This window comes from Saccoglossus kowalevskii, chromosome 14, assembly GCF_978046115.1.
Source record: "Saccoglossus kowalevskii chromosome 14, keSacKowa6.1, whole genome shotgun sequence".
Taxonomy (NCBI): domain Eukaryota; kingdom Metazoa; phylum Hemichordata; class Enteropneusta; family Harrimaniidae; genus Saccoglossus; species Saccoglossus kowalevskii.
In genome coordinates, this window is record NC_140654.1 from 6690740 (window position 1) to 6712013 (window position 21274).

The 21274-nt window shown below is 36.9% G+C and overlaps 1 protein-coding gene across 2 annotated transcripts in view; it reads left to right on the top strand.

Annotated features, from left to right (window-relative positions):
* Positions 1 to 21274, top strand: part of LOC144357882 (uncharacterized) — a 69773-nt gene that overhangs the window by 39353 nt on the left and 9146 nt on the right. Inside the window, exon 1 of one of the 2 annotated variants that reach the window (XM_078011912.2) lies at positions 16148 to 16283. The exons of the other annotated variant lie outside the window; for it this stretch is intronic. The gene's annotated coding sequence lies outside the window, so the exon portion shown is untranslated. Of the gene's footprint in view, positions 1 to 16147; positions 16284 to 21274 lie in introns of those variants that run through there. 2 annotated transcript variants of the gene reach the window in all.

Below are 21274 nucleotides of genomic sequence, written 5' to 3' on the forward strand. Positions count from 1 at the left end.
TAAATCTCCTGGAAATTCCTGTTTTTATCGGTTTACATGGTTACGAAAGGGGAAAGATATCTGATCAAACTGTTTAACCGTCATTGCGCATTTTCTCTTTCGCGTTACACCCGAGTGCTTATAAATATAGGGTGCAGTGTTCAACTGTATAAACAACATGCGTTGAGTGTTACACTGAATAGAATATAACTTCCAAAACGATGGGAGCTCATGGGGGAGTGTTCATCCATGTCGACATACCTGCCCGATTTTTTACCGGGATTAATTTGGAAATGTAACGTAAACTAGAAAAATATTTGACCAGTTTCAATTTATTTAAAAAGAGGCATACAAGGAATTGTAAGCGATTAAAGTAGGCATATTACGTTTACACAATTGTAGACCTTCCCTGTCTTCGACGATTACCTTTGTTGTTACTTTTCTCTTATCGGTGAACATATGCTCGTGTATGTAATCGTCATCGCGCGAAATGTACGTAATCTGACAGGGTCTATTTATAGAATACAAAATGAAAAACGTTTGACTGACAGATTGAACAGTATGCTCGTGATGAATGCGTACACTTTACAATGGTTAAATGAATTCTGACGGCGCTATTACAGTAATGTACATTGTTACAATATACTCGTGGTCGTCATTTTCGTTCAAACGCACATCTTCAAACAGTTTATCATAAAGACACGATGGCACAGTGGTCTTCTTCTTGCTTGTCTATAGCAGAAACATAGTTAAAGGACTAAACCATGGCCATGATATAATTGTTCGTGAAACACAAGTGTAGGTGAATTCCTTTTTATTATTTGTCGATGTTTTGTTCAGTTCAAGTTAGAAATGTCACGTCTTTGCAACGCTGCAATATATTACATGTACGCGACCACGTTCCTACGCTATACGTGAATGGACATATATTACGTGTGAACGGTCACATCCCCGTTTAAACGGCTATATACTACATTTGAACGTCACTTCATGTTAACGACTATACACTACACGTAAATGGCCCTCCGCTATTTGTAAGCGTCTATACACTGCATGTAAATGGCCATAGATTGCATGAGAACCAGTGTGACTGGCCTGCCAACGGGGTGCTAAGGATTTCATTGGAAAAGTTATCAGTTACATCCGTTAATATAATTTCGTTTTACATACCCGTAAATCAAAAATCACATGCAAATTGCCATACACTACATGTAATCGGCTATACACTACATGTTAACGGCCATACACTACATGTAAATGGCCTCCGCTATATGTAAGCGGCTATACACTACTTGTAAATGAACCTACACTATATGTAAGCGGCTATACACTACATGTAAATGGATATACACTACATGTAAACGGCTATACACTACATGTAAATGACCATACACTGCATGTAAATGAACCTACGCTATATGTAAGTGGCTATACACTATATTTAAATGGATATACACTACATGTAAATGGCTATACACTACATGTAAACGGCTATACACTACATGTAAATGGCTATACACTACATGTAAACGGCCATACACTACTTGTAAATGAACCTACACTATATGTAAGCGGCTATACACTACATGTAAATGGATATACACTACATGTAAACGGCTATACACTACATGTAAATGGCCTCCGCTATATGTAAGCGGCTATACACTGCATGTAAATGACCATACACTACACTACACTACATGTAAATGACCATACACTGCATGTAAATGAACCTACGCTATATGTAAGTGGCTATACACTATATTTAAATGGATATACACTACATGTAAATGGCTATACACTACATGTAAACGGCCATACACTACATGTAAATGGCCATACACTACATGTAAATGACCATACACTACATGTAAACGGCTATACACTGCATGTAAATGACCATACACTACATGTAAATGACCATACACTACATGTAAACGGCTATACACTGCATGTAAATGACCATACACTACATGTAAATGACCATACACTACATGTAAACGGCTATACACTGCATGTAAATGACCATACACTACATGTAAATGACCATACTCTACATGTAAACGGCTATACACTGCATGTAAATGACCATACACTACATGTAAATGACCATACACTACATGTAAACGGCTATACACTGCATGTAAATGACCATACACTACATGTAAACGGCTATACACTGCATGTAAATGACCATACACTACATGTAAATGACCATACACTACATGTAAACGGCTATACACTGCATGTAAATGACCATACACTACATGTAAACGGCTATACACTACATGTAAACGGCTATACACTACATGTAAATGAACCTACGCTATGTGTAAGCGGCTATACACTATATGTCAATGGATATACACTACATGTAAATGGCTATACACTACATGTAAACGGCCATACACTACATGTAAATGAACCTACGCTATGTGTAAGCGGCTATACACTATATGTAAATGGATATACACTACATGTAAATGGCTATACACCACATGTAAATTACCATACACTACATGTAAATGGCTATACACTACATGTAAACGGCCCTACGCTATGTGTAAGCGGCTATACACTACATGTAAATGGCTATACACTACACGTAAACGGCCATACACTACATGTAAATTACCCTACGCTGTGTGTAAGCGGCTATACACTATATGTAAATGGATATACACTACATGTAAATGGCTATACACTACACGTAAACGGCCATACACTACATGTAAATGACCCTACGCTATGTGTAAGCGACTATACACTATATGTAAATGGATATACACTACATGTAAATGGCTATACACTACACGTAAACGGCCATACACTACATGTAAATGACCCGACGCTATGTGTAAGCGACTATACACTATATGTAAATGGATATACACTACATGTAAATGGCTATACACTACATGTAAACGGCCATATACTACATGTAATGACCCTACGCTATGTGTAAGCGGCTATACACTACATGTAAATGGCTATACATTACATGTAAACGGCCATATACTACATGTAATGACCCTACGCTATATGTAAGCGGCTATACACTACATGTAAATGGCTATACATTACATGTAAACGGCCATATACTACATGTAATGACCCTGCGGTATGTGTAAGCGGCTATACACTATATGTAAATGAATATACACTACATGTAAACGGCCATACACTACATGTAAATGACCCTACGCTATGTGTAAGCGGCTATACACTATATGTAAATGGATATACATTACATGTAAATGGCCATACACTACATGTAAATGACCATACACTACATGTAAACGGCTATACACTACATGCAAATGGCTATACACTACACGTTAGTAGACAGACGAGTGAATAACAGATCGCTTCACACCTATACGTTTGACGACGTAGGGAGCAAACTCATGTGTTCTGTTCGTTTATTTATAAAGAATTGTTTCCATAAAGCGCAGATTGTGTTATCAGAGTAGTTGTACTCCTAATGTCTTTGAAAAGACCTAGTATGAAATCCCAGCTCCAAACTTGTGAGACGTCTTTCTCACTTGTCTTGTATATATACTTCGAAGAAAGTGACTCGTTTCATATATTACATAAATTATGACGTAGCGCCATGTAAAATCTAACGTAATAACCTGCATTCAACCCCATAATACGTGACGTAACACGCACTAAACACATAAGTTATTACGCAGTTTTCCCCCATCTGCTTATAACGTCTTAGGCAAATTAAATCACCTTCAACGAACAATTGATAGCCCACAAGTTTGAGTTACCACAATCACGGCCCCTTTGTTCCGACCGACGTCAAAGTGCTAAGTGTGGTTTAAAAGCGGTAATAGTAGCACAATCGGGTTATTACTGCGATCAATTGGCTTACAAATCAGCCAGTAGATATGCACCTGTCTCCGGCACTAAAACCGTTTTTTTTCCTTTACTTAATGTAAAACTGCTTTTAACTGCATTTGCTGTATATTTTCACTAAGCGATCCTATTAAGACACATGACCTGGAACTTTACTCGTTGCTTTTAAGGAGCCACGGTTCAAATTAGGGCACTGACTGTGCCTTGTTAAATGCAGATTCAGACCGCCTAAATAATACAGATGTCTTGATCGGTTGTCTGATTTAACTGTACACACAATCGTGCTGTTTCGACTGGCACGGATGTAAAATACTTAGGTACATACAGGTTCTTGTTTTGTTTATGTTTACTGAGCGAATGGATACACTAAATACATTCATTACCTTGCTTTTTATGATTCTCTTTTCAGAGTGATCAAGTTGTAATACAGGTTTCAGTGTTCTAGTTTGAAGCATTTATATCATTACGAAAATATTGGCGATTGTGTGTGATTTACTTATAATTGTTTATATTTTGTATAGTTTATGCGTAACTACTAGTTTTACCTAACAGTGATTTCAGTGTTTTTGACAGAAAAGGATCAATCAATTTCAACGAGTTTGTAGAATTTGCAAATATACGCTACATGAGTAGATCATCGAGATCTCGTCGTAAGCAAAGGGGCCGCGAAAACTATTTTTCCCCGTCAAGAGTGTTCCATTCCATCCAATCTGTTTGAACATTTGAACATAATGTACACTCACCGGAAAAAAGGGACTCCCTCTATCTGTGTTGAACTCCGAGCTCAAAACTAAAGAAACGACTGCCAGTATAATTTAAGCAACAACAAAAATGATAAAAAAAGGATTTTTTGTAATTTTTTACTTTTGACATTTATACATTTTTTGTATAGTTTTTAAGTGTTCTGTGTATATTATTATTCTGCAGACAACCAAACATATTTTATTTGCCATTTATTATCAAATGGTGGCTAAATAACGCACATAATCCAGTTCGCATCTTTTGTGACGTACAACTGCTTTTGAACAACACATATATACCATGGGTCAGAGTTGTGTACACACTCATTTGTCTAGTACGAGCCGAGAGTTGGCGAACTATTAGTTCTGCAAATACGCGTACTCAGCTTGCTGAAAAGAAGTAACGAAAATTAACAGTTCGAGGAGGTGAAGGCAGTACCTGATTACTTTATCACTGTGATTTGATTTGAACTTTAGTGTCACTTATCGCGTTTTCATTATTTCTATTATAGAGTGAATAATCTGAATGGGTGTTATGCAGGTTGTTTTAAGTGGAGCCAAATTGCAGTTATTCTTTTTTTTTCGTTGTCAAGGATACAGCGTATTCTATTATAGGCTGTACACCACAGTTAGAGATTATATAGAAATGTTTTAATATAAGTGTGTATTTCAATCTGTCCAATATGCGAACACCTTAACATCCTGTGGTACTTTTTGTGAGTCAATGCGCCTGATTGGCAACCCAAATCTATTACCTAACAGTCAGACCAATAAGAGAGCAGTTTGTTTGTTGACAGACTTTTTTCGACGTATCAAATTCTGCCTTGTATACATGCTTCGGACCATAGAACATTTGACCGAACGGCCATATTTTTTTTATGCATTTCATAAGCCTTAATTAATCAACAAGTAATTTGCTTAAATATGGGAATTTTTCCATCGATTTATTTTATGAAAATGCAACTAGATTGACTTTGACGTTGACGTTCAAGGAGTTAAACATACATTTACACCAACGTGTTTTGCTGTCTGTAATATAAACACTGGTTATATGTCATGATAATAGTGGGACAATATATAGGTATATGTGGGATATTATTGCGGCTATATCCTGAGTAGCTATAGACTAGGGAGAACAACATGGCGGATTTGATGATATGGTACTGATGAATGTGTTCAAAATTTTAACCACTCTCGTAGAAGTCGTTTTTTTTTTAGCCTGAGCGTCGTCACTTTGAAAAAAAATAGCCTTCTTTTCTTGTTTACCTGAATTTATTTGTGATTACAAGATTCGTATTCAGTTTATTTTTACACGTATCATTATTATGCTTAGTTCCGATTTGGGTATGGTTGGCTCTTAACTGTATTTCGACGCACAACTGTGACGGTGTCAAAGGTCAATCTAATATATGTCTCGCTATTACTCACGTGATTTCATTAAGATCGGGATTAAGATCCTTCATCGAACGCCACCTTACTTCTATATTCTAGCTCGGGCACATATAATTTTACTAATTTTTTTAGAGTGAAGCTACAACTTATGTTAGGTTCTGTTTTCGCCTAAATTAAAACTAAACAAGACATGGAAATCCGAGCCACCCGAGAATGCACATATCGAACTGTGCCCACAGACTATATGCTCCGTTGTTATCCATATTGAAATGGAAACGTTCTGTATTGTTGTCATTCATGTGTTCATTTCAGCCAGCACGTGAAGAAATGTTTTCTCTTTATCCATCTATTCGGTTATCTTCTAACATTACGTAATATCTGGCCGAATGCCATGACATAAATTTCTACATATTACAGATACAACTGTGTGTTGTTATCACAGTACGGTATGAGTATTGCTAGCACTATTATACTTTCTCATATATTATCAATAGACCATTTTCCGTTCACTACGAGGTGACAAACAATGGTCATAGCGTCATGGTGGCGTCAAAACATCGCATGAAATTCGACAAACATGCAAATATGTTTGGGGTATTTCATTGCTTAAAAATATACGATACACATTTGATGTTATTTAATTTTGATGACGTAAGGATATCCCAGCACCATATTTTTCTTTGAAAGATCGTCATTTCGACATTGAGCTATAATAAAAATTCAAGTTAAAAATCAAATCATTCGGCCCGCGTTATTCGCGCAATACACGAGATCTCCCAGTGAACGAAAAAAATCACATATCAGCTGACACATGACTGCGTATATCATTCATGCATTTTGTCATTTATTCAATTTTGCGGTCATTTAAATCACATCGCTTCAGTAGCAGTCACGTGATATTCAGTGTTCCGTGGTGCTCTCTGTACAAATGGTCATGAATGCTTGATCAACATTGCAGTCACGTGACAGTAATTTTTATTCGTCTTGTGACTGATATGCTTATGCGATTGAAATCTCAGTCACAGTGTAGTCGCGCAAGTGTTACTAAATAAAACATGAATATTGATTTAGAAATTCGTTAAAACCTAGCCTCCCGGAAGAAGTTGTCAATAATACCTTCACGGGTAGCAATATTTGTTCAGAGTAGAAATTACTGAAAACGTTTTTAGTGTTATGTACCTGATATGATCTATTACTGTTCTATTGTCAGTTTCAGTTTTGAATGAGAATTTAAAATTACGGTAGCTACCAACAATTCTCGAATTTACTTCACACGTATTTACCTGAAAGCGAAATTCTCGATTACAGAGACAAGACAAGATGGATTGCATCATATAATCTCGTTGTTGTGTTATTAGATTCTACAACGAAATTAGCAATGCTAATCCACGAGATGGCTTTTAACGCGACGTGTAACTTGATATAACCGTTGTACGCAGCGGAAATGATCTCCCTTAGTATACACCGTAAATAACCTTGTAGTCTCTGGCAAGTTTCGCCCATCGCGACTATGTCGCAACATGACTCCCGAGTGATTGTTAAACGCTAATAGCGTAATGCCATTTTTACAACAGTCAATGAAACAAATACAATATGTAGCTCATCGTGTTCCCATTCTTGATACGCTACTGTTTCATTTCAATGCATAGCCCATTAACTATCACAGGGTATATATATTTCCAGAAAAAAAAATTGAATAATTCATTCCAAACGCCTTGTCCTATGGTGAGGTGAGTTTAAATTACATGCACATTAGAAATTGTATCCTGCTGTTACTACGACACGGATTAGATTGTATCATATCTATTATTGAATTCCCAATAGTCTCTCATGGACGTATCCCCTGTTCGTCGTATCAGATGTAATATCTAACTCTGTTTTTGTGTTGCTCCGGGAGCTGTCTCCAGTCGTTTGACCGAGTATGCGCACAATAATTCTAAATAAGAAGGAGATAAAGAAAAGTGTTATAACGTGTGTTCAATGTCGTTTATGTTATTTTGGCGTTATTTCAAAAAGCAAATATTTCGTAAATCATTGTTTTTTGTCCAGGGACAAATGTGATAAATATGAAATATTTTGTTGTCATTTTTTTTCTTTCTGTGTAACCAAGGTCAAGGTCAAAGTAAATGTCACAATTGGGAGGCAGAAAATCACAAAAATGTCATTCCGTCACTTGTAATATCTCTAACATTGTTAATACAAAGATTTGTTTGATATTTCCCTGTTACAGTGTATCACTTAAATAACAAATCATATGATGATGTTGTATCTATCTCACCACAAAACACTAAATTGGGGTACAGTGTAGTTATTGGTCAGTATGGGGTTTCATTAACTTAAGGTAACTCCGTTTCACTCTATCAAGTTTGAACTCTTTCCAATCTTCCATAACATTAAGGGAAATGGTTTATTTTATTTCCAAAGTGTGTCATCACGCATGAGTTCTGAATTTCATGAATCAGTAGTCTGTATACTACAAGATAGCAGACAAACAGATAACACCTTTTTGTATTGTACTGAAGTAAGCTTTTGTCCCAGCTTGATTGACATGCATAGTCATCATGTTTTTTTAAGTGCATTCAACAATTTTTAGTATTTTTGTATACAAATGTTTGCACTAAAACTGTTAGGTACTATTAAGTTAAAAATACGTTTATCCCCAAAATACGCATATGAATCATATCCCACCGTTTGTATTTAATATTATATTGTTCTGGATGACTCATGATTGATGAATAACAGTTTGTATTATATTATAATTATAGTGTTATGATATGCGTGTTAATTTTTTTACTGGTTCCTCTTTTAATAATATTGTGTATATTGGTAATACTGCCTCTCTCCCATTCATCATAGCGGACGTTACCGAAACGGGGACTTATGGTTTAGTCACCGTATTTGCGTGTGCGTGTGCGTGCAGGCGTGTCATAAAACATTCAAGTTATAGAAGTCCAAAGGGTTATATGACCCATATAGATATATTAGAATAGAAGTGGTAAAACACTTGTGGTGGACATTCACAGTGAATATAAACAGTTTTTAGCTCCGCTGTCGACTTTGTCGAGCGGAGCTTATCATATGAGTGATTGTCCATCGTCGTCCGTCGTCGTCCGTCGTCCGTGTCAATGTTTTACTTTTTCGACTTCTTCTTGAAAACTACAAGCCTGAATGCTTTGATTCTTGTTGTATTTGGGTAGACCTCTCTTAGATTTGTTCATTTCATGATAATATCTTCAATTCTCTAATTTTGGTGAATATTTTTGTCATTTTTGGTAAAAAGTGAAATTTTCGACTTCTTGTTGAAAACCGCAAGTCCAATTGCTTTGATATTACATATATAGGTACTACATGTGATTCTAACCCAGATTTGTTCATTTTGTAATGATATCTTTAATTTTCTAATTTTGGTGAATATTTTTGTAATTTTTGGTAAAAAGTGATATTTTCGACTTCTTGTTAAAAACCTCAAGTCAAATTGCTTTGATATTACATATATAGGTACTACCTTCTAACTCAGATTTGTTCATTTCATGATGATATCTTCAATTCTCTAATTTTGATGAATATTTTTGTAATTTTTGGTAAAAAGTGATATTTACGACTTCTTGTTGAAAACCACAAGTCTGATTGATTGTTTTGATACTATACATATCGTTCATTTTCTAATAATATCTTCTGTTCTTTAATTGAAATGTGCATTGCTAACAGCGGAGGTATCTCAGCCGAGAGGCTGCTTGTTCTAGTATGGTATAAGATCAATTTCCACTGAAAAAAAAACCAACAACAAAAAAACGTTTTTCCAGTACATGGACATTTATTGGCAGTGTATACGATATGTGCTTGTTTCAAATCATATAACAGGAAACTATAATTTCATCATCGAGGTGAATACGAAGACTGGAGATTTCCAAAAATCAGTACAAGACACAGAGGTTAAATATCTAATTGTACTAAAAAGTTAGCCACCACAGACCGTTTGACGATGCTTGTTGACGTGCAATAGACACATTTAGAAAATGAAAATGACTTAGTTCCTGTTTTTTGTGTATGATCTTAACACGTGATTACCACGATTGCGGAAAGAACAGAATATATTAAAGGGAATAATTTATTCAATCATAATTCCATAGGAAATTAATTTTAAAGAGGAAGTGATTATTATTATCAAACCTTGCACAAACTTGATGCTATAATATTGTTGTACACTATTACATAGAAACATCGAGAGTTTTACATTCTAATATGATATTTAACCATTATAATGACATTTTCAATGTTAGATGATGGACATTCAGTCACAATATATTGATATGACAAAACTAAATATTATTGACATAACTAACCGTCTATATTAAGACAGCAACAACAACAATTAAAATTTTCTGGAATGGTTTGTCTTACTTCTTATTTGACGATAATTTTAAAATTATATCTCGATTACAATATTTTCATTACGGTAGTAATAAATTATATCTTATCTGACCTTATCTCATACGCGTTTTGCTAAAAGACCTTGAAATTAAATGAACAATTGAAAACAATATTTTTCAAAGACCTTGGTAACTGAATAACATAATATGATACGGCTGTCAACATGCTTCATGTTAGACACACGGGGAACATTTGGCCTTGAATTATTTTGGGTGTAGAAGAATAATTCGATGGATGACGGATTTGATCATGACGGCGGCGGATTCCAATTCGATGACTCGATATCAGGTAGTCAAAAAAAGGGGGACATTATGGAATTATCAACTTTATAATATTATTTTGCAGTTGATGTTAAAGTGGGAGGGTCGTCACCTGCGCACGCGCAGGAATTGAGTCCCAGGAGACGATAACAATGACACGCTATGGCCGCCTGAGGCATGCGTAGATGACGACTCCCCCGCTTTATTAGCTCCGCTGTCGACTTTGTCGAGCGAAGCTTATCATATGAGTGATTGTCCGTCGTCGTCCGTCGTCGTCGTCGTCCGTCGTCCGTCGTCGTCGTCCGTCGTCGTCGTCCGTCGTCCGTGTCAATGTTTTACTTTTTCGACTTCTTCTTGAAAACTACAAGCCTGAATGCTTTGATACTTGGTGTATATGTACCTTGGGTAGACCTCTCTCAGATTTGTTCATTTCATGATGATATCTTCAATTCTCTAATTTTGGTGAATATTTTTGTCATTTTTGGTAAAAAGTGATATTTTCGACTTCTTGTTGAAAACCGCAAGTCCAATTGCTTTGATATTACATATATAGGTACTACATGTGGACCTCTCTCAGATTTGTTCATTTTGTAATGATATCTTCAATTCTCTAATTTTGGCGAATATTTTTGTAATTTTTGGTAAAAAGTGATATTTTCGACTTCTTGTTGAAAACCGCAAGTCCAATTGCTTTGATATTACATATATAGGTACTACATGTGGACCTCTCTCAGATTTGTTCATTTTGTAATGATATCTTTAATTCTCTAATTTTGGTGAATATTTTTGTAATTTTTGGTAAAAAGTGATATTTTCGACTTCTTGTTGAAAACCGCAAGTCCAATTGCTTTGATATTACATATATAGGTACTACATGTGGACCTCTCTCAGATTTGTTCATTTTGTAATGATATCTTTAATTCTCTAATTTCGGTGAATATTTTTGTAATTTTTGGTAAAAAGTGATATTTTCGACTTCTTGTTGAAAACCGCAAGTCCAATTGCTTTGATATTACATATATAGGTACTACATGTGGACCTCTCTCAGATTTGTTCATTTCATAATGATATCTTTAATTCTCTAATTTTGATGAATATTTTTGTAATTTTTGGTAAAAAGTGATATTTTCGACTTCTTGTTGAAAACCGCAAGTCCAATTGCTTTGATACATTATACATATAGGTACTACATGTGGACCTCTCTCAGATTTGTTCATTTTCTAATGATATCTTCTGTTCTTTAATTGCCATGTGCATTGCTAACAGCGGAGCTATCTCACCCGACAGGCTGCTTGTTAAAGTATTAAAGGGTGGTGGTCGGCGCGCAACGCGTATTCGAATTTCATGTAAACAGATAATGTATGTTTACACACGTTTTATACATCTCCATAAAGAACAGATCGCAGCGCGACGATCACTATACTCTTTCAATCCTGGCCGTAATGACTATGTTACTCACTCATAGCCGTATAGAACATGCGTTGACCAAGCATGCACATGCACATGCTGTATTCGCTGCGTTAATGTCAATTATTCTGTTAATAATGATTTAAAATGCACTATTCATGATGGGAAATCAAATAAATGAAAGTTCAGTTACCTATTTATTATTTGTTTTGGTAAACACTGTAGGTTTAACATCTGAATATAATAGTTAATGTATCATAGTTGTTTTGTTCTCTGATCCACGCTCTTCAAATTTCAGCACATATTATTGCGTCGCCCCGTGTTCTATGACTGGCCACTCATGATTATAATTTCGTGGATTCACTACTTTTCGGCCATTTAAATTCCAACAAATACTGATTGCAAAATCTGGCGTTTTGCTGAAACACGAGAATCCCGCGAGATTTCACATTAAACCAATTAACGACGGGGAATTCCTAAATGTTCGCATTGAATATGGTCACGGTGCAGTTAAAATAATACAAGGTACAAAAAAGAATATATCACTAAAACACGACAAATTTGTTATAATTTACAGAATGGTGAGTGATTTCTCACAACGTTACACCTAACTCTAGTAAAGATCGTATGATTTGAACCATGGACCGTGACGTCCATGTTTGAACACACTATTATAACACATGAACAGTACTCTATAACATATGCCCACCTTCAAATCTCAACGTATTTAATGCATAGCCCTCGGGGCATGCAACTAAGCATTGATGTTTCAAAAAGATTGAGCGCATCCCTCTCCGCATGTGACGTTAACGATATATCAATTTAGTAGGTCAAATTGAAGAAAAAAGTTTTCGTTCGTTGTGGTGACGTTGAGGCCTTTCAACACGATTTCTCACGGCATGAAAATATTTATCCATCTTATAGTAATGGCATTGACAACAAAAAACACGATAAGAACTATGAAAACGGTGTGAACCATATGACTGGCACTCATTCTGCCACTGGGACATCTTATAATTGAATTTCCCGTTTGTTGGTCGTGTTTTGTATTGCGTGAAGGCTCTTTGGTTAACTGCAGACGAGTAATCAAATATTCAACAAACAGACAACGCGGCAAACTACTGTTAATGTGCATTAAAAGGTGGTGTTTCAGAACACGTACAGGCGACAAATAGTCACACACAGCATGTTCACAAACACTGTAGCTACCTAGACTGATGATGTGATAACGTATTGATAAGAAAATCAAACCTTATAATAATGAATAAAAATTACGAGTGTGTTTATAAACGTTGTATTTATATACGTTGCTACTGGCTTAACTTCTGAGTACGCTCCTAGACGCAGTGCAGCCCATGCTCTTGTATAATAAAGCCCAATTCTCGGAACTTTATCAAACGAGAGTTTGTCATAGAAGCTGTGCATATTCATGTTTATTTCATGACTTAGCTCGGTGTTGTGTTACTGTATTTTCAAATGTTAAACATCATCCTGGTGCAAGCCTGTGTTTCATTATGCCAATGTAAATAATATTCTGCCTAGGTCGCGCAAATAAAAAAGATTTTTTTGTAAATCTAAATTTATTTCACAATGTATCACGTGGCCATCATTCGAGATTAATGCTTTCACGTGCGATGCCTCGGGAATGTTAATAATCAGCCGCAACGTACGCTCACAAAATACCCAAGCGGATAGTGAAGGCAAACGCAACCGCCAAGTGACATAGTTCCGACTCCAACAGATGATTTATTTATGTTCCCTGTTTGGCTTAGCATTAACAGGTGGTTGTTTGCCTACTCGATGAACTGCACGTAGCAGTCTGTGAGGCAGTAAGCTGGAGTATTATACCATGAACAATACCTTGTTGCTATTGATATCATTCAACGAAAAAACTACATATGGATGAATGTGTTGATAGCGTACATTACCGTCTTTCATTGCTTCATATACATACGAACAAAAAACACGTGTTTTTTAGTGATTGCGCATGCGTACTACACCTACATAAGTCATATCTATTGTGACGTGGAGAAAAATGGAGCCCGATGCGCGCGTCATCTATTAGCTCGTACCTGTCCCGTGAAGATTCGCGCTACACTTATCAAAAATTCGTCAGCTCAATTTTTGCGTACACAACGCGTGTAAAGAATACATTGTTTATTAACATGAAATTCGAAGACGCGCAGCGCGCCGACCACCGCCCTTTAATAACAACAGCCACGCCACTTTATCTGTTGTCCGAACGACTGGCTAATGCCAACCATTCACTATACTGCTGGGCCTTTCAACGTGTGTGTCATCATTTGACAAATAATTATATAACTTTCATTCAAATTTGAAGGATGTTATTGGCTATAAAAATGTTTTTTTGCATACATAAAGCACGTGTATATAGTGACGTCAAATAGTACAGTGACGCAAAATGCACAACGCTCTGGTTTGTGTGCACTTCATAAGAAATTATAAAAACAGTCGAGTACAGGTTTGTGGAAAAAATAGTAAAAACGTAATTATATATTTGTATTCATCGTAGTCGACCTCATGTTGTATTTACGATCGTGTGTAAATCAGTTGCAAAACAAAACAAAAGTGTCCAAGAAGAAGGCTGAATTAATTATACTGCTACTTGCGCTATATGAATGAAAACGATGCACATATACGGTGACACCTGTTTGGGGGTTTATAACTTCAGCCTAGTTTGTTGTCCATCGTATATCATATAACATTTGCTAGCGAATAAATAAAGTCAGGAACGTTACTCGCGCAATGCGCTATATTGTGTTTTAAAGTATAGATGATAGGGGCGGAGTAGTCAGTCACGGTTCGCTCGACATTGGTTCAACTGTCATGGCTGATGAGGTATGGCCGCATGGATCGTAACGCCCGACGCATAGTCTCTTTTATTCCGCCAGTTGCTATGACATCAGTAAGATTTCATCGGATGAGAGTATCATTAACCGCCGACTAAAACTGTCACGGGTAGCACGTGTCTTGTTAAAATTAATAAATTGCATTATTGACATTAATCATTTCTGTCTTCGGTCAATTATAGAAACACTTGAAAATATACCAGCGTACGTTGTCATGATTGGCTAACGTCATACTGTTTCCCCCGCTTTAAATTGCATTTTTCGTGAGTTTGTACTTCAGAATAACAAACCCGCCTGTGTTGTTGTCTGACTCAGATCGTGTCTATTCGATATTCTAGAGGCATGCGGGTTTACGTGACAGATGGAACAGCCAATATATGTCGGCTGTTCTAAATGTTACTCCCCATCACTGTGTAGCAGCTGAAAGACGGTTTCGCTATATATATATTTAATGCTAGCATGGCGGGCGTGGCTACATTGATGATTTAATCTGAGTTCACTGCGGTTACGGATATCGCCGAATCAAATATTTGATGTGTGATGTAGGGACAATTGAGTGAACTGCAAAATTAGCAACCAGAGAACCCAAAGGTAAGGCTTTACCGGGCATGTTGTGACGTCATACAAGGTGCCCTCTCCTTGAAATATTCCGCTCATATGGTGAATACCAGCTACTGATTATCGATAGCTATGATCAATGGCGACATGCCTGTTACTATGGCGATTTAGTCATTGCGTAACGCGTACACTTGGCGGAGTCATCCCGAAAACTGGTTCCTCAGTGATGTGGCTGGTTGATGATGCATTTCGGAATATCGCATATATTCAGTCATGGATCATGTTGATTCATTGACATAATGCCAGTCTGCAAAAGCACGCCTATACTTTCCCTACTAATTAAAATGAAATACTGTATACAGGCGATCGAGTACTGAGTATGAATACGGACATTCCGACCATCTGTTCCATTATAAATGTGTGTGCCATCACGAGTATATATCAGCGCATCGGGTCAAGTAAGCCACGGCCATCGAGTCGAATTCCGAGGGAGAATATAAAATACACATAATATTGGTCTTGATTTGCCCTAAATTCATAGAGCGAATGTCTGGGTATGATTTGCTGCGCGCAGTGTAAATTGCACGCTAAAATTGACGCATCACAATAGGCTGCGTTTACGCGTGACCCTCATCCATTCAGTGCGGTAGTGACAAGCGAACAGGCAACAGCTCTACTCATATTCGCCGATCCATCATGACGTGGCACTGACAGTAATGGAGGCATTTTAAAAACCTACGAATATCAGGTTGGAAAACAAACCTGGGAATATTATATGTGAGGTCAGTGGCGATTACTCGCGCAATTTTGACGATTTCTGATGTGATTTGTTTTATGAAAAGCAGGATGTCTTCCTGTTATATCTGTGCATGAACGTGGATTGCGCTGTATATTGGTACTCGAGCACTAACATTTTTTTAGCTGTCTGTCTGAGTGGAGACATCGACTACTATCGATGATGTTGTTGTTGCGCGCAATAACATGTTCTCACCTTTAAATACTTATTTGTCGACTATCGGTTGTCTAATTGTTGTATATGCCTAATAATTCTTGAATTTGCCTTATTCGAGATACATTTTTCCCCAGTTTTCCATATATATGTGTAAAAAAATCGTTGTAAATTTTACATTTTCATTCCCCGTGATGACTCGCCTGTTGCGCCAGTGTTTACATCGTATGACCGTCGCTTATTGATTTTCTCGGTGGACCATATTCGCCATTATGTGCGGCGATTACGTGTGCCGTGTTCTGTCATGCTTACGATATGTACTGTTCGTTTGTAATGATAATCATGCTCGGACAATCGATGGACGTTTTGCACGCCGTTCAAGCATTATTGTCCTCAGTAACGTTAATTTTATTCCATGTGTGACGTTCGAAATGCGGAGAAACATGTGCGGTGCACCATTTTGTAACTAAATACGGCGATTCCCAGTGCTGTTTTCGACAAACACGCCATTTATCAATATTGTTAATCACATAATAATAGGTTTCAATGTACATATATTTTTTGCTCGTTTATATATATATATATAATTTTTCTTTTTTTGGTTCACTTGTTATCTTCAATAACAAGCGCAATTATGACCTCATTTTACGTTTTCCTTGTGATATATCTGTAACCGATAGGAACAATGTACATTTCATTAATCGCGCGCTGTTTTTAAGTTAAGTTTATTATAGTGTATTTACCTTTATATAGTGTAGGTGAAATAAAACAAATATGTTGAAATATATTAATGTTGTTAGCACGCCTACCGTATAATACTGTCACTGTATCTCTTGGTTCCGTTATATATATTATTCAGATCTTTTTCGTATTATTATTCAAATTTATGATAAATATATCCTGTGTGATCGTTTATTTTGATGGCATAAATTCGAGGCCAATTTCGTATTCGTATCTGATGAATATTCCAGTTAGCGTGATCGCAAATACATATGTGTGCATTCGGGATATAATATAATAATACAGCCGTGACTCGGTTAAAAGCACGTTTAAGCTTCTGTCGGTATTGTAGAGAAAAAAAATTGGAATTACATTGGTTTTGGAATGTCACGTCGCCCAGCATTCATCGACACGATGTGAATTCCCACATTGGCAGACTTCCATAACCCGCCAATTCAGTCAATCTCTAAATATTCGAAAATTCACGAATGAATTATAATTTTTTTTTTGAATAGTATAATATATATTATTTGGTCATGCGTAATATTTCTATTCACTAATCAATATAAGCGAATGTCTGACCTACAGACACGTAGCACGTTCATATTGCCTGCATATTTAAAGAGGCATAGTAGAACGTTATTTTATTCAAAACAAAATACACTTTGTGACACTGCTAGGATAAAAAACAACTGTCAGCGGTTTTATGATTTGTTTTGTGTTCCGTCGACATGCGGATTTTAGGTGATTGTACAGATGTCATTGATAGTCTAAATAAAGACTTTAATCGGCAAAGACATTCTATAGCTCGTTGTGGCTTGGAACCAAACCCACAGAAGGAACTGCTGTTTTAGTGGCATACTGGTATCAGTGCAGCTTGGCAAACGAGGCAGTCGTCGATCTCGTGCTTCTGAATTCATACACGGAAGTTCAGTACGCCGCCCGTGTTTGCTAAATGTCGTGCTGTTTATTCAACGGAATTAATATCATTAATAATGACTTTGAAATCAAAACCTGGCACGATCTCAAAGATCCAGGTTCACAGACAGTGTGAAATTTTAATTTAGTCATCCAACAAAAAAAAGGCGGATTAATCCAGAAATGTTTCCCATTTATTTATTAATCGTTAAAAACAGAAATGATTAATTTCGATCACCACTCCCTCATTTCAATCACTGGTACCCACTGTCGTACTGGTTGCATAACCTGTTAATTATATCACATCGTAATTTCCGTTTATCGACCTTGGAATCAGCGTCCTACCTTTAGAAAATTCAAATTCTAAATAAAGAACGATGACACGATATTTGCAGGATACGCACGTTATCCAGCCAACGTTTGGGTCGAGATTGTGTGTATTAATACGGTTATAACGAGGACATGGAAACGCGCAGCGGTATACATTGCAGTAACCCCGTATTACCTAGCATTATCGCTCTTGACATGCAAATTAAAATCCTCGAGCGCACTGTTAGTCACTAACATTTTGCCCACTAAATCAAACGGACATTTACTATGTGTAGAATGATATAAAAATGCATGTTTTATTTGTCAACTCTTTTATTATTTAACTAAATTATGCCAACTTTATTCGGGCACAAACAAATTGAACAGAAACATTTTTTAACTTTTTACAGTTCCATCGCACTGGATAAAATTATTCTTCTAAAAAAACACTTTGTGACGTGCATTCCCCTCATATGGTAAACTATTATGGTAATGTGGGTTACGTACGATGTCGTTATGACCCACCGATGGCCCCGGCTAATATGTTAAATATGTATTGCACGGATTCCACATGATCATGTGACGTATGGACAATCCTAATCCACATCCATTATATCGAATGACTGTCCCTGGCAACGGTTGTTACAAGTTACATCATGCTTGTGACAAATATTAATAAAGTCTTTGTCAGGGATATTCAAGACTGTGAACCGTCTTCAATTTAATGCGAGATCTCGTGTGACCATGGAGCTCATGGCAACCATGCTCTCGTCATCCAACCGTACTCCGCCACCATGTCGAAATTTTTAAAACGTATTAGCAATATTGACATGTGATTCTGTTCCACACAGCGACTGGTATAACGACGCAATAAGCATACCCGGCCTTTATTATGTGGCTAACCGCGTGTTGTCACGTGACGATAGATACGAGATCTCATCTCGCGACACCGGAAGAAATACCCAGACTATTATTTTCAACTTCTTATATGGTTACCTATGGACATCCATCAAAATGAAAGAGTATGTGTTTTAATGCGTACAAACAAAGACATATTAAATTATTTATTTTTTGGCGACATCCACAGATGGTATGATGAAATGGGTTGTCTCTGGTGGCTCATAATGGCCACTCTGTTCAGCTCTCATCCGATTTTTGGATTTTGATACCTTATTATTATTAACGTTATTATTAACGCCACGTGATCCAGTTGAAATTGGTGGGCGACCATAGAGGTATCATTTATTTGCAAGACGTAGTTGACAGCGAAGACCCGGGGTTTAAGCTTGAATTTACAACAATTCATAGAAATTCAATCAAACTGTTATAATGGGAATAAATTAATGATATTCCATATATTGTCTATTATTGTTTTCGTTATTACTATTATCATATATACAAAAGACATACAAATCATAATGCATCGTTTGCCGGATAGATATGTTCCGACTCATCATTTTCACCTCTATCTATGAAACAGCACGGGGCATCAATGCCATTTCATAAAAATATCACAGCCATGATGAATTCAGCGAGTAGTGCGCATTTATTTCGACCACATAGCTAAACCCGAACTTGTTTAAACCTGACGCATGATGCACTCCGGACGAACACACAAACCCGCAATGGGCCAATCACTTCACGGGAAAGTAGCACGTGTCACGGTATTCTGCGCAGCCGCAAAGTCAATGCAAGTCATATTTGGATGCGAATGTATTTATCTGTTCCTTTTTAACTGTCTGTCAATGTAGCAAGTTCTTCTGCACATTGCGAAAACGGAAACCTCATTACAGTAATTTGAATGCGAGCTAAACTCTCAGAAGCTGACAAAGCAGTTAAGATTACCACCCACCGATACATAGAATACATGGAATATGTGTAACTACAATGAATGTTTAACAATATGCTAATTAGCCTTGCAATGAAGCAATTTTAAACGAGGTATCAATCTCTAATCTTGTTTTCCAATCCCACAGGGTTCAGATTTGCTCTACGGGTATACTGTGATGCCTCGTTGTCATGGCAATTTACACTTGCTTGATTTTAAGAGCACCAGTACATTGCAGGGAAAATAATCCTATCCATGTCACTGTATCGATTGGTTCAGACTTCGTTTAGTTGTCAGTGTCTGGGTGCTATTGATCTAAGGTCATGTTTAAGCCATGGCTCAATGTCGCATGTATTTGTCAGCCGTGGAGACCATTAATCTGGCGTGTCGCAAAATTTAAAAAGGCAGTTTGAATAGCGCCCCCGTATGGCGAATCCAAACCTATGTACCACCCTTGTTCGCCAGTTGACGCGCGCTCAGTGCGTATTTTGATGGACTAATACTTCGCGTGTGTGAGTTCTTTTGGGGGGCGGCAGGTAAATTTGTAAGAAAGTAAGCACAATTGGCTAAATGGTTTATACGGAATCCTTGACGTAAATGGTGAACCTCGTAAATTTCCCCACAAAATAAATAAGGGGCTACACTAGACTTTTGCAGTCTGTTGTGATTCCGGTGAACAATTCCTGAAAAATAAATATAAATCGCGTAAACAGGGGTGAACGCGAAAGTCATATGACCGCGAAATCCCAACAGACTTGTCATCAGTGTAAGCGCCCTCACATTACCGGCCAGATTTGAGCTTGTAAATTTCCATCATTAATACATAATATTACTAGTATGAGCACCAACACAAATGAGTAAAACAACCATAATTTGTTGTGTATACCTATGAGCCTTTGCGTTTTTAGCGTGTGTTCGTTTGTCGTTTGAGTTTGAAAATGGTCTACTTCCGGTCAATGGGCGCCGCCATTTTGTTTGTTATTTCACAAATTATGCGAGGCAAAGCAGCTCACTCATGATTAAACATCTTCAGAATGAATGTTGTTCAA